Source organism: Mycteria americana, chromosome 5 (genome assembly GCF_035582795.1).
Source record: "Mycteria americana isolate JAX WOST 10 ecotype Jacksonville Zoo and Gardens chromosome 5, USCA_MyAme_1.0, whole genome shotgun sequence".
NCBI lineage: Eukaryota > Metazoa > Chordata > Aves > Ciconiiformes > Ciconiidae > Mycteria > Mycteria americana.
In genome coordinates this window covers 13,863,493-13,876,186 of record NC_134369.1, presented here as the reverse complement: position 1 = coordinate 13,876,186, position 12,694 = coordinate 13,863,493, and positions in this window count along the sequence as shown.

The following is a 12,694-nucleotide window of genomic DNA, read 5'->3' as shown; positions in this document are numbered from 1 at the left end:
TTTCAGTATTGGGCCCCTCACTACAAGAAAGACATTGAGGTGCTGGAGCGTGTCCAAAGAAGGGCAACGAAGCTGGTGAAGGGCCTAGAGCACAAGTCCTATGAGGAGCGGTTGAGGGAACTGGGGTTGTTTAGCCTGGAGAAAAGGAGGCTGAGGGGAGACCTTATCGCTCTCTACAACTACCTGAAAGGAGGTTGTAGCGAGGTGGGTGTTGGTCTCTTCTCCTAAGTAACAACTGATAGGACGAGAGGAAATGGCCTCAAGTTGCACCAGGGGAGGTTTAGATTGGATATTAGGAAAAATTTCTTCACTGAAAGAGTTATGAAGCATTGGAACAGGCTGCCCAGGGATGTGGTTGAGTCACCATCCCTGGAGGTATTTAAAAGACGTGTAGACATGGTGCTCAGGGACATGGTGTAGTGGTGGACTTGGCAGTGTTAGGTTTATGGTTGGACTCGATGACCTTAAAGGTCTTTTCCAACCTAAATGATTCTATGATTCTATGATTCTATCCATTCGATGAACTATGGGAAAAACTATCAGAGCCACATCTTAAGCCAGCCCATGCTCCTTTGTCGAATGTCATGCAGACTTAGAGCTTTGTGCATCTTGCTGTTGCCCTCTGCTCTCTAGCTCTAGCTGTGCTAGCCTGGCCCTCCCCAGGCACCTCCGCCAGGGGACTGGGAGGTCTCTGCCCTCTCTTCGTGTGTTTGTCCCAGCAAAGCTGCACCACGGAGCTACAACCACAACTCCTGACTACTGGCACAAGAAGTCCTGAGAAGCTGTCTGGGAGCTGCCCATGCATCAGAGGGTTTCATGCAGCACTACGCTCTGTCCAGCACACCCACAGGAAGGATATCTGCAGGGGCCTGGGAGAGCTGGAGCTCCCTGAATGTACAGCAGGCTGCCAAGAAAGTGCCCTTGAACCTGCCTCTCTGAGATCCCCGAGGCCTGCCGCACCAGTGCTGGGCAACAGACACTCCAGGTGCTTATCACCACTGGCAAGTCCCTATACTAGGGAGAAAGGACCAAGAAGTAAATATATATTTTCAATAATTCTCCAGTTATACAAGAACACTACGCAAATCCATTTAGGGAGGTGAGGAAGCCATGCTACAGCAACACCACAATCAGCTGGTAGACAGTCATGTAATGACCACAAAGAAAACCAATGCAATATGATGCAGCTTCATTTTCCCCCAAAGAAAAATCAATCCATCCTGGTGATGATCATGTTTAAACTCTGTTTGCAGCTAAGACATAGCATCAAAACATTAACAATTTCTAAAAACTACAGGATTTGGAAGCTATGCTGTATTCCAATGCTTAGCACTTTCCCTCTTCTGATTATTGGCATCCCCATCATCACAATCTTTAAGTGATTTGCTAACAGAAATGGCCTTCTGCTGAATAAAACAGACACTATTCTGCATAAATACAAACTGTGAGACTAAGTAATGAGCCTGTTGCCATACAGGTCAGCTACGTTAAATTTATTACAAGACCTTGAAGTTTTTTGCAGAACCAGAAAAAAGTTATATGAGAATTAACTCCCTAAGGTAAACAGCCTGTGTAAAACTTGGAGCAGTGCGTACAATAAATGTACATATACACTTGTACATACTGTGTGATTACGTTTCCTTCTTACACTCAATGGGAGATATTCAGGAAAAAAAAAAGGTATTCAGTGATATTTTCTACCACCTTTGACCAGTTTTAGTTGCATGTTCTTTACTGCCATTCAGAAAGAGAAACAAATTTATGTTGGCTTATGAACTCTTACATTGGTATTTCTCCCCCTCTTCTTCCCCTTTTCTTCTATATCAAAATTACATCCAGTTTTTCTCATAAAATGTATTTCCCATTTGCATGGAGAAAGTCCATCTCCCCCCCCCCAGGTATTTACATTATGTAATCTGTGAACAAAGATTTAATTATCTGGAGGTTTTCAAGAAAATCCAGTACATGGCCCAAAAGTACAGTAAAAAATTGGATTTGAAATTTTTCATCATCTACCTCTTCTTTCACATTTCTGTTTTAATTTCTGGCTGGATATCTGTTGTGAATCTGTTAAAACTACTTGCCTACTACCTTTTAAGAAACTAGCTTTCTGATTAATAAAGAGCTGTTTCACTAGTCTTGTCCATTACAACCAATGTTTTCCTTACTTATGCATATCATTTCCTATATCTACAATTCAAATGGGTTTGCCCTATGAGACTAATGCAGTTTTAGCCTCAGCATCCTCTAACAAAGACGGCTGCTGTATCCTGTTGTGTCTAAATAAAATGGACTTCATTTAGATCAAAAAGTAGAATATATTGTTGTCTCTTGCAGTATAGTAAAATCCTGTTTGTTTAATTAGAAAATTTCTCAAGATGAGGGACCTGTATTCTATAAGCACTGGAAGATGGGGTTTGTTATACGCATGCCCAGCACCTCTCCCTCTTATCCTGGTAAGCAGGGCTCTGCAGTTTTAGCTCAGCTGGGAGAAGTCAGAGCTACAGTACTGGGTGCCATGTTTCTTTGATGGCCCAGACAAGGATCATTTCCCTTCCTGGTCATGGCTATACCTCATTCAATAAGGGCAAGTGCTTATGAAAAAGATCTTGTTTCTAAAGATGACAGCACCTAACCTAACAGCAGAGAGAAAATCTAGAGATACAAAAAGTCGCTGCCCCCCACTGCAGAGGCCATGGGGGGACAAAAGAACAATCTTTTAACCTACCCCATCTACAGGTACCCAAGGTACTTCTCATTTCGATTAGCCAAGTCCACGCACAACTGAGAAAGTTGGAGTGTTATTGCTATAATTATTTCATTCCTTTTCTTTCCATTTTCCTGCCTTCCCCACCCCTGGGCTCTTTAAAGAAAGACTCCCAGGAGCTTCCATTCAAGCGGAGTGAAAACAGTGTCAGTGGGGGCTAACTTCTGCAGCATAGGTTGTTGTCACCGATGACCTATTCAACAGCAGCAGCACCAGCCTGGCTTTGTCTTCTGCTCCACTAAACAAACTGATGGCAGACTCAGTCCTGCTGCAGAAATATTGAGAATTAAAGAAAGCACAAAGGGAGCAGGCAGCAGGGTTGAAACATTTAGTGGAAATAGGGGAGCTGGTCAATAAAAAGGGATGGAGACCGGATCAAAAGGGGCTGCCTTACAATGGGACATCGGCTAAAAAGGGGTGTGCACGATCTCACAGGTCAAAAATGACAAAACATTGTGCTCGTGAAGCTGCCACCTTCTGCACAGTAGGGAGGGATCCGGGAGCAAGAAGAAATGCAAAGCTAGCAAAACTCAGTATATAGGCAATGTACAAAGGAAAAAAAAACCATAAAGGGTGAAATTCTGTGGTGCTTGCAACAAGCTGAGACCACTGACCTCAACGAAGCAAACAAAAGAAATGTTTAGAGAAGATATTGGAAAGAAAGAGAAACAAAGTACGATAAGAAAGAGTGAGATTTTGGTTAAGGCATTCATCTGGGACTTGGGAGAGCTGGGTCCATTTCAAGACTCTGCCATATATTTCCTGTAGGACCAGAAGTGAGACATTTAATATCTCTGCAATTCAGTCCTCATCAGTGAATAAATACTCAGGGAGAGGATATGCCATGTACTTTGTGTGGGGGGTCCCCTGAGCTCAGCCATACTTCATGCATGTAAAAGAAAAAAAGTTTGTTGAAACAGGCAGATGTGAAAAATCCCCAATTTTGAATTTTTCTATTTTGCAGGCATTTAAATGGATCACGTTTATTCTTAAATAAGTTTTGAAAGCATTAAACTTCCAATCACACCTTTCTATCATTTTCTACCTTTGAGGCACTGAATACAAATATCCGTCTGGTGTCCACTGAATACAGATACCTGAATGCTAGCCAGACACTTTTCCCTTCTGTCTTTTTCTGTGTTTCCTATTTTACTTTTTGCTCTTGTGTCGTATTCCAAAATCCCTTCTCTTCTGGAGAGGTTAGAGGAGATGAGAAAAAGTGAAATCGTAACACCTGTGACTTTCCAAAACTGGGGGAAAAATAAGCTAAAACATTAACGATATTTGAGAAAAGTAATTTCCTCATTTTAAAGGGGTTTGGCACATTTTCAGTGGAAAGGGAGATTTTCTTTCATCCTTTCTTCTTTCATGTAATTTTATTTCATTTAAATATATTTCCCTCCTTAACTTTTTGCAGAAAGAAAGAAGCCCAGAAGAGTAAAACAGCTAGAGAAAACAGAATTTCTCCAGATATTAAGAGACCCACACACATTTCAATAACATCTTTTTTCTTTGAAAATTTGAAATAAAACCCTGGGCCCACACACACACCATGAGAAAATGCATCTGATTAAACTCTGTTCTATGCGACCATCCTTGATAATAATAACAGAGGCTTCTGGATGTTGCAAATGGATTCCTACACCTGTCATTGGGGTGACTGCAGCCAGAGGGGAACACATCTTGTCCACCTTGATGTAATAAACTGCTTTCCTCTGTCACGGCAGAAAGTAAGAAAGGCAGGTTCTAATGCCCAGGCATGTAGCACAGTTACATGTCCTGGACAGTATGGAAGATCTGTCTGTATCCTTCAAACCTGTGCATAGATGGCATGAAGATCACTGCCCCACAGATGAGCTGCTATTTGTCAGACAGAGCAGCCTAAGTGTGCCTAGAAAATGCCTGAGCTGCCTAATCATCAGCTGCTCTTAACTATGGTAGTTCCACAGAAATCAATTCCCAGATCTGTCCTCAGAGTTTAAATGCTGGCCACCTGGCTGACAGTCTCGCAAGTAATAAAATAATTCAAACAGGTCAAGTTACCAACTCAGAAACAGTGAGGGGTTTTTTTGCTTCCTGCCATGGAGAGGAAAATTTCCAGTCTCCGTTCAGAATTGGCCATCATTATTAAATGCACACATGGATGGGCTTTTTGGCCGTGATACAAATGACTTAAAGCTGTGATTCAAATAGGTCTATAAAGTGCTTCTATGATGTTTCTCTCCCTTCTTTTTTCCCTTTTTTGAAACTGTCTCTGCTCCACTGTTCTTTGTAGAGATAAGCCCTTGAAAATCACCCTTCTTAAGGTGTAAACTTGGTGACTGTACATTATAGTTAAACATTTGATTTGTTATAGGCTAGAAAAATAGAGAACTTGAAATCTCTTCATGGTGTATTAAAGGTCACACAATTATAATAAAATCTTGCTCCAGCAGCTCCAGTCACAGACAAAATCAGTCTCAAATTTCCAGTGAACAATGAAGTCCCCACAGAGTTTCAGCTTCCCCGGGAAATCAGGGTATCTCAGGCTGTGTTGACTTTAAGGATGTCCTGAATGCCCATCATAAAAAACGTGTTACTCAACACAGTCACAGCTCTTGCAGGGTCCTCTGATTGAAAATACACTTTTTATTTTACAGCCATTTGGGGCATAGCATTTTTCTGGTTTCAGAAACTTAAAAAGCAGCCAGCTCTACTCTGTTCGGGTGAGACGCTACCAGCTTGAATGTCATTCCGTAGTATTCCACACATCAAAATAAAATAATAGTAATACAGAACAAAAATCTACATCCTCACAATACAAACTAATCTTCTGGCTTCCCATCAAGCGAAACATATTGACAACTGACAATAGGCAATTAATAGATTAATGAGCATAGCTCTTATCTGTCTACATTATGAGTTTATCTGGTTGTAACAGGATGAACACAACACGGGCCTGTGCTCACAGGAGTGCTGTCCCAATAGAAATGAGATCATTGCAGCAAGATATGAATGCAGTATTTTGATTACCAGGTATCGCTCAGTGGAACAGACCCCCCCCCTGCACACTTTATTCTATAAATTTTTAAATTATTCAAGGGCAAAGAACAGAATATAATTTACTAGAGAGAGAATTAGAGGAAAAGGTTTTAAGAAAGCAGGAGAGATTAGGTTTTGATCCAGGGTTAAGAAGACCGCCTCTGGCACACACAGAATCTGTCAAGATAGGTGATGGAACATAAAAAAAAAAAAAGCCTTTCCACCTAAAACTGAGCCTAAACCAGTGATGTCTGCAGTGCTAAATAATAAAATTAACTTCAAAAATCTTTTGATAACCCAAATAAAAAAATCAGACATACAAACTCATTTTTCAGTGGGTCTAAGTCCAAAAAACAGGGCTGTTGTTTCTGACAGTGGTAAGCTCATTCACACCATGGATAAATTTGATCCGCGGAAGTAGAAGTACACTGGGGGATGCTGTGCTTCGCGTGAAACCTGCGGAAAGGCAGTCTTTCCAGATGACCGAGGTAGGAAGGTGAACAAAGTATGAATCTGGGGAGCCAGAGCACCATTATCTCAATTGTATCCTGACGTTTCTCCCCAGGTCCCTGGTGGTACACGTGCCAGTAACGTATCTCCCCAGCTCTGTGCTTACACATTCCCTATTTCCGCCATGGGAGGAAGCCAGCTTTGCTTTTCTTGTGCCCAGAGCCAAGTTCTGCCCACTTTTGCTCGCATGCGTAATCTAAGTTGTCTCCACGGGGCTATTTGTACGGGTAAAGTGAATTTGCCCTTGATAGCATTATAAAGTTTCAAAATAAATATTGTGATGTTTTGTGGGTTGGCAAACACAATCTGCAATTTGCTGTGTGGAAATTGTTGTTCTGCTCCAGAATTATGCAGGCTTTCATAATGACTAACGACATGAGACAAATGCAGCATGACAGTTGCATGTTGATCATTTTATACAATTTTGCTCATAGGCTATTTATCGGGTTTCTTTCAGAGCCCCGTGCAGCTAAAAGAAAAACACCAGTGGAGTGAACTTTGGATCAGGCTTGACATTATTCCGTTGTAATACGCTACACAATAAGAACGGAGGGATTTATTCTGATTTGGACCAAGCCTCCGTACAAAAACAGAGCCATAATCCTGATGATGACAGCGTCCTGGGAACGTTGCTGCGGTGGTCCCAGGCACTGCTGTCCCAGCTACTCACTACCAGCTCACTCAGAGCAACATGTGCCGCTGCCTCCCCACGTCGGCACAGCGTCAGAGGTGTTGGGGGAGCATTGCACATGTTGCTCTCTGGCCGCTGGTAGTTAATTCCAGCAGTGGAGCAAGGGAATAGCTGCAGGCGGGAGCATTTAAACCACAGAAGCAAAAATCGCCAGAGGACATCTCAAAGCTTCGTAACCCTCTTTACACCCAGCCCTCTGCTGTTTTAAACAACTGTCATGTTGAAACAGTGGGAAGGGTCTCAAAGGCTACTTCTGCATGTGTCTGTCTGGATGACAAAAGGAGCTATACAAGCCCAGAGAAATACAGTATTATTATATACTGCATTGAAAAGGGAATTCAGTTTGTGTCTCATTTTTAAGAGCTAATATTCTTTTATCTGATCAAATGGTAAACAGCATTGGTAAATCAAGTTTTGATGGTATGTGTATTTGCAAACAAAACTTTATATTCAACCTTTTCTAAGATGATCCCACAAATCTGCGTTGATATCCTCTGTGGTCACATTCTTTAAGAGCCTGGAAAACGGAACAGCCTCCCATGCACTGCTTTAAACCATGTACATGCACTTCTACATTTCCTAATTGAATGGGACCTTCTAGGCATGCAGTGAAAAGCAGCTTTGAAAAAGTCAGTGTAGAGAGGGACAGAATGTTTTCCAAATGCTGATTTTATTCTGTTCTTGGGTTTTCTATTCCACAAGAAACCAAACTAAAACTTCCCCACTGAGAACTGCGATGTGTCATTCAAACACATCCCTCAGCAAGGCACTCTGCCTCAGGGATGAGGTGTTCATGGATGCCTCCCAGAGCACCCTGCTACACTAAGCTGAAGCTCCTGGGCCCCCCTGCGGGGAAAGGTACAGACAGCATGGCACAAAGACTGTGAGATATTACACTTCTCTTAAATACATTCTCTCCTTGGGCACTGCCAGCCATCGTTTTAGCTGGATGCCTCAGGACTAGTCTGGTATAACAGCCTTGTCACCTTGCTTCGTCACTCCTCTTCCCAGTGAGATACTGATACGCTGGAAGGCACCACAAAACCACCTGTACTGTCTCCTGGCAAAACCAAGCCATGAGTGTTTAATGCAGCTTGGTACATTTGCTCCTTATCTCCATGATAAAAGTGGGAGAGAAGTCCCAGGTGTTCGTGCCCAGCATTTCTGGGAAAACTCTCTTCAGTTTTATGGATCGATCTGGGATCTATCTTTTGCGGTTTCTGGGGGGAACTGCTGACAGAACTACCAAGAAACATCCCCTTCTTGTTTTACTGGGAGAAGCATCCCAGATTAGAGGACAGGAAACAAATTTGAGTAGAGCAGTTGTGACTCACTTGTTTCTTTGATACTATGAAATGTAGCATCCCGGAGAGATCACCGATGAACTTTGGTGCTTACGGAGAATAACTGTAGCACTGAGGAGAGAAGCCCTTTGGTCACAGAAAATTACTTCAGTTCTTTAAGCAGGTGATGCTCGCTTGTTAAATTTTTCATATGGAGAACTAAAAAAAATCCTCCTGAGCCTGTGTTTGAATGTGTGGACCAAAACTGCCTCGATAGAGAACAAGGGGAAGAAAAACAATCATCAAGAGCCGACATCGCTGACTGGAGTAAAACTGCTAACAGACAACAGCTTCTGTTGACATAAAATGGTGCTGCTCCATTGAGGTCAGGGGAAGCAGCAATGTTTTATCTTAGCTAAGAATACCTGGACACAACTGTTTCTCACTTTTATATTATAATGAATACTTTAACATACTTAAACATTTTCCTGTGAAGGAGTTAATGGAGCCATGTTTAGATCTGTGGACACTTTTACAGTGCTTTATTTAGGATATAGGGAAAAAAAAAGGTCCTTTAAGAAATCAGCTACATGAAGCAACAGGAGCCATTATCCAAAACAGAGAGAAGGCAAGGCACTTTAAGCAGCAGTTGAACCAAATGGTTACCTTCAAAACTGGTATTGCAATGCTGAAACAGGCAGGACAAAGGATTTCAGACACACTTAAGCATGAGCTGGGAGGAAAAAACAACCCCAAAAATAACAGACAGGAGCAGACAAGAGTGTTGGCTCAGGGATGCTTTAGACCTGGTAGCAAATACATTAACCATTTTAGAATCTTTCCTATGCTCAGGAAAGGCAACAGGACCTTGTACGTTCTTTGCAAATAAACAGGGTTGCACCACAGGTAGAATGAAATTTGATATTAATTCCTCCTTTCACTGTTGATCTCTGCTGCTCCCCCCCCAATCTGGAAAACCAAGTAGCAATTTGGCTCAAAAGGAGAGCACAATGCAAAAGAATCAAAAGCCAGTTGAAGAGAGCTACACGCACATTCTCCTCTCTCACCATCAAAGCACGGCTCTGTTCTCCCAACCTCTTTGGCCCTCTGTTTTGGTCTGTAAAATGGAAATAACATTGCAGAAGAGAGTGAGAGTCACAGATCGTGAGCCCACTCAGTGAACTCTGGAAGAAGGAGCTCCCCTTCTAGCCTTCAGCATTTTTATGTCTGCAATACCTCCCATATGGCAAGTGGAATATCTGTTTTAGTTCTATGCACAGAAGCTATTTTAGCTTAAAATATTTGTGGAAAAACACTAGTTTCAGATGCATGACTGACAAACCTCAATTAAAATAGAGGCAGTTTTAATACAAATATAAAGCTCTTTATAAAATCTCAGACTTTGTGACACGACATCAGCTGTGAATGTAAAACAGCATATAGATGTGATTTGTTGCAACCGCAACAATTTAAAGATCAAATACCTTTTCCTATCAGCTCCCCCATACTGATTTGTGAGAATCTAATGAAATACAAAGGATGTTTGCAAAGTAGAATGTTTGCATATGTTTCATTAATTAGTTTGGCAAGGCCTTCAATAACAAAGTTGCATATATTTTTACACAGGCTTGAGCAATCCAGGTCAGATTTTTCATTGTCATGTTTCTGCACTAATTGTGCTCTGCATCATTTCACAAAAAAAAAAATATATATATGTAACTGAGCTTAGAATTTGTCATTCTCCTGAGATTTCTAAAAATATCCTTCCAGAAAAACTTCCATTGAACTTAACTGGAATGGGAGAGGTGGTGCATACTTTTCTTTCTCTTGGAGCTCCATCAAAGTCCTACAGTAATGCTGTCCTTGTAATCTTGGCATCACATTTCACACTCAGCTCGTGATGAGCTGAATTTTCAGTAGAACTGACTGTGAATTTTCAGATGAAACAACTTCTCATTGGAATACACCAGCTTGTTCAAACAGAATGTTTTGGGCTTTGACAACGTCCCAACTCAACACAGACAGGGACGTCATATAAAACTGCTTGAGGGGCTCCTAAATCTTGGGCAAGGAGGTGATGGACTTCCTAGGTTGCCTGTGACACCTCAGGAGCTGCTTTATCCCATTTTGAACAGAAACAGCAATAAGAAACATTCATTTTTCTGAAGCCAATGTTTCTGAATTTCCTTTCCATCTCCAATTCTCTTGCTTGCATTTCATCCCACACCCAAACATCCCAATGAAGGTCTTCCAGCAACACAGAAATGTTAAATACCACATTCTCTGGCCTGGTTACTCAGAGGAGCAAGAGGGCTACAAGGAGGCAAGGAGCGGCAGTGAGAGAAATTATGCAGCAGCAGACTGCAGAGTCTTCACACAGATTTACCTAGCTGCTGAAGTACTGGACTGGCTTGATAGCTTTTTCCATGTAGGTCCAGCCCAGCTTTCACTTTGGGTTTTATTACAGGAAAAAGCTATTCAATGTCAGTCACTTGTGGTTGGCAGTACTTAGCATTACCTAGCAGTTCACAAGAGTACTCTAGAACACCCAAAAAGAAACAAACGGAAAACCTGTATAAATAACTATAATGCACTAAACTCCCAAAGCAAAGGGCACATCCTCACGCAGAGCCTATCCTGCCTCGCCACAAATGATGACATGACATGCTGAAGAATCTTCCTCCACTTTAGAGAAATAAAGAGGAACAGGGAATATTTTGGAAGGGAAGTGCAGAAGGTAGGAGGGTTGGGGAACTGTCTTCCTTATTTTTACACATTTATGTTCACCTTCTCACAAACTTAGGTATACATTCATGTACATTTGTGTGGCATTTTACTCCCTACTAAACATCAAATACTCATTAAGAGTTTCTGAAATTAAGAGGAACTTGCTCATGGTTTATGTGCTCCCTCTAAGAACACCACATCATTTCAGTCAAGACAGAGGCAGAGTCTGGACAATATTCTAAAACATAACATGGTCTACCTGATCAAATGCATCGCTCCTACTGAAAACCAAGTACCTGTTGGCCTCAATACTGCCAGCCATGCACTGTATGGAGCCATTAAATAAAGCCCCCAGTGTTTTACCAAGCTTGGACAATCACACTGGACAATGTACCAGGATCAATGCGGCAGATGAGGATAAAGACCAAACAGCTCTGGAGACGTCCTAGAGAAGACTAGTAAACAACAGGCCTCCATAGAGAAAGGTGATAGAAAAATCAAATCACACTGAAATTTATTGAAGCTTAAAGCTGCTTACGAAAATGGCTCAAGGTGAACGATTAATTTCAAACCAGGCCAAATTGAGGAAAAGAAGCTTGATGCACACACCAATTTTGTTCCTCAAAGTCAAGAATTGCCTAATCAATAGTAGTGCTAAAAGGAGATGGGTGCTCTCAGGGGTACCATTACAAAGAATTGCACTGGGTTTTAGCCACCTGGCTCCCAATTGCTTTAATAGATGTCACACAGCTAAAGCCCGGTCTAACGCTTTAAAACCTTACCCCTCGCTCTTCCTGAGCATCTACTGCTGTCAGGTGGCAAATGTGAAACAGCAGGAGGGACTGTGAGATTTACTCCTGTATTGACCAGTACTAGAACATGCCCAGGAATTTGCACTGCTGTTGCAAGTGTCAGTTACTGGGTGAAGAAAGGCAAAGCAGGAGAGGGTAAAAGGGGTGAGTGAGAGAAAGTGAAAGAAACTGTACTTAACCCTTCCTCTGTTGATGTGTTGATAGCAGTCTGCATCAGGTACTCACATTGCTGGGGTAATCCAATCAGCCCTCCTCTTCCATTAGCTAAAAATAAACTAGGACTTTTTAGGTAATGCTCTGACTGCTCCCCCCATTCCAAATTGTGCTCAACATCTTAATGGAAAACCTTCAAGAGGTTTAAGGTTTTAAATCAAATAAAGAAGCAGACAAAAGGAGAAAAATCCAATCAGAGCAGAAAGGGCTGGCTTATAGAGGAACTGATTTTCTTTCCATTTTCACCAGCACTGAACTCCACAGGAGCAGTAGTAGCTGGAGAGACAGAAGGAAGCAGACAAAATGGGAGAGGAAGGAAGAGTTTATTACATGTTCATATTATACATAATTTTACACAAGGAGGGGTGGTGTCCTGTCAACAAGATCTGGGCTTGACTTGGTTCCTAGGTAGTGGTCAGCTACGGGACAGTGAGCACTCTGCTCCCTTCTCAGGCAGCTGTATAACAGCTCCAGAGCCCTCCAGGGACAGGACCGCCCTGGTATGCCTGGATGAGAACAATGGGAGCTGGCCTTGGCAGCAGCCTCCTCACTAGAGTTCACCTTGTGGTGGGACTCTCATAGAATATATGACTGCCAAGTAATAGCAACCACTTTTTAAAAGGAAGTGGCGAAATATTGTCATGAAGAACAACAAATCAAAATGCTCCTA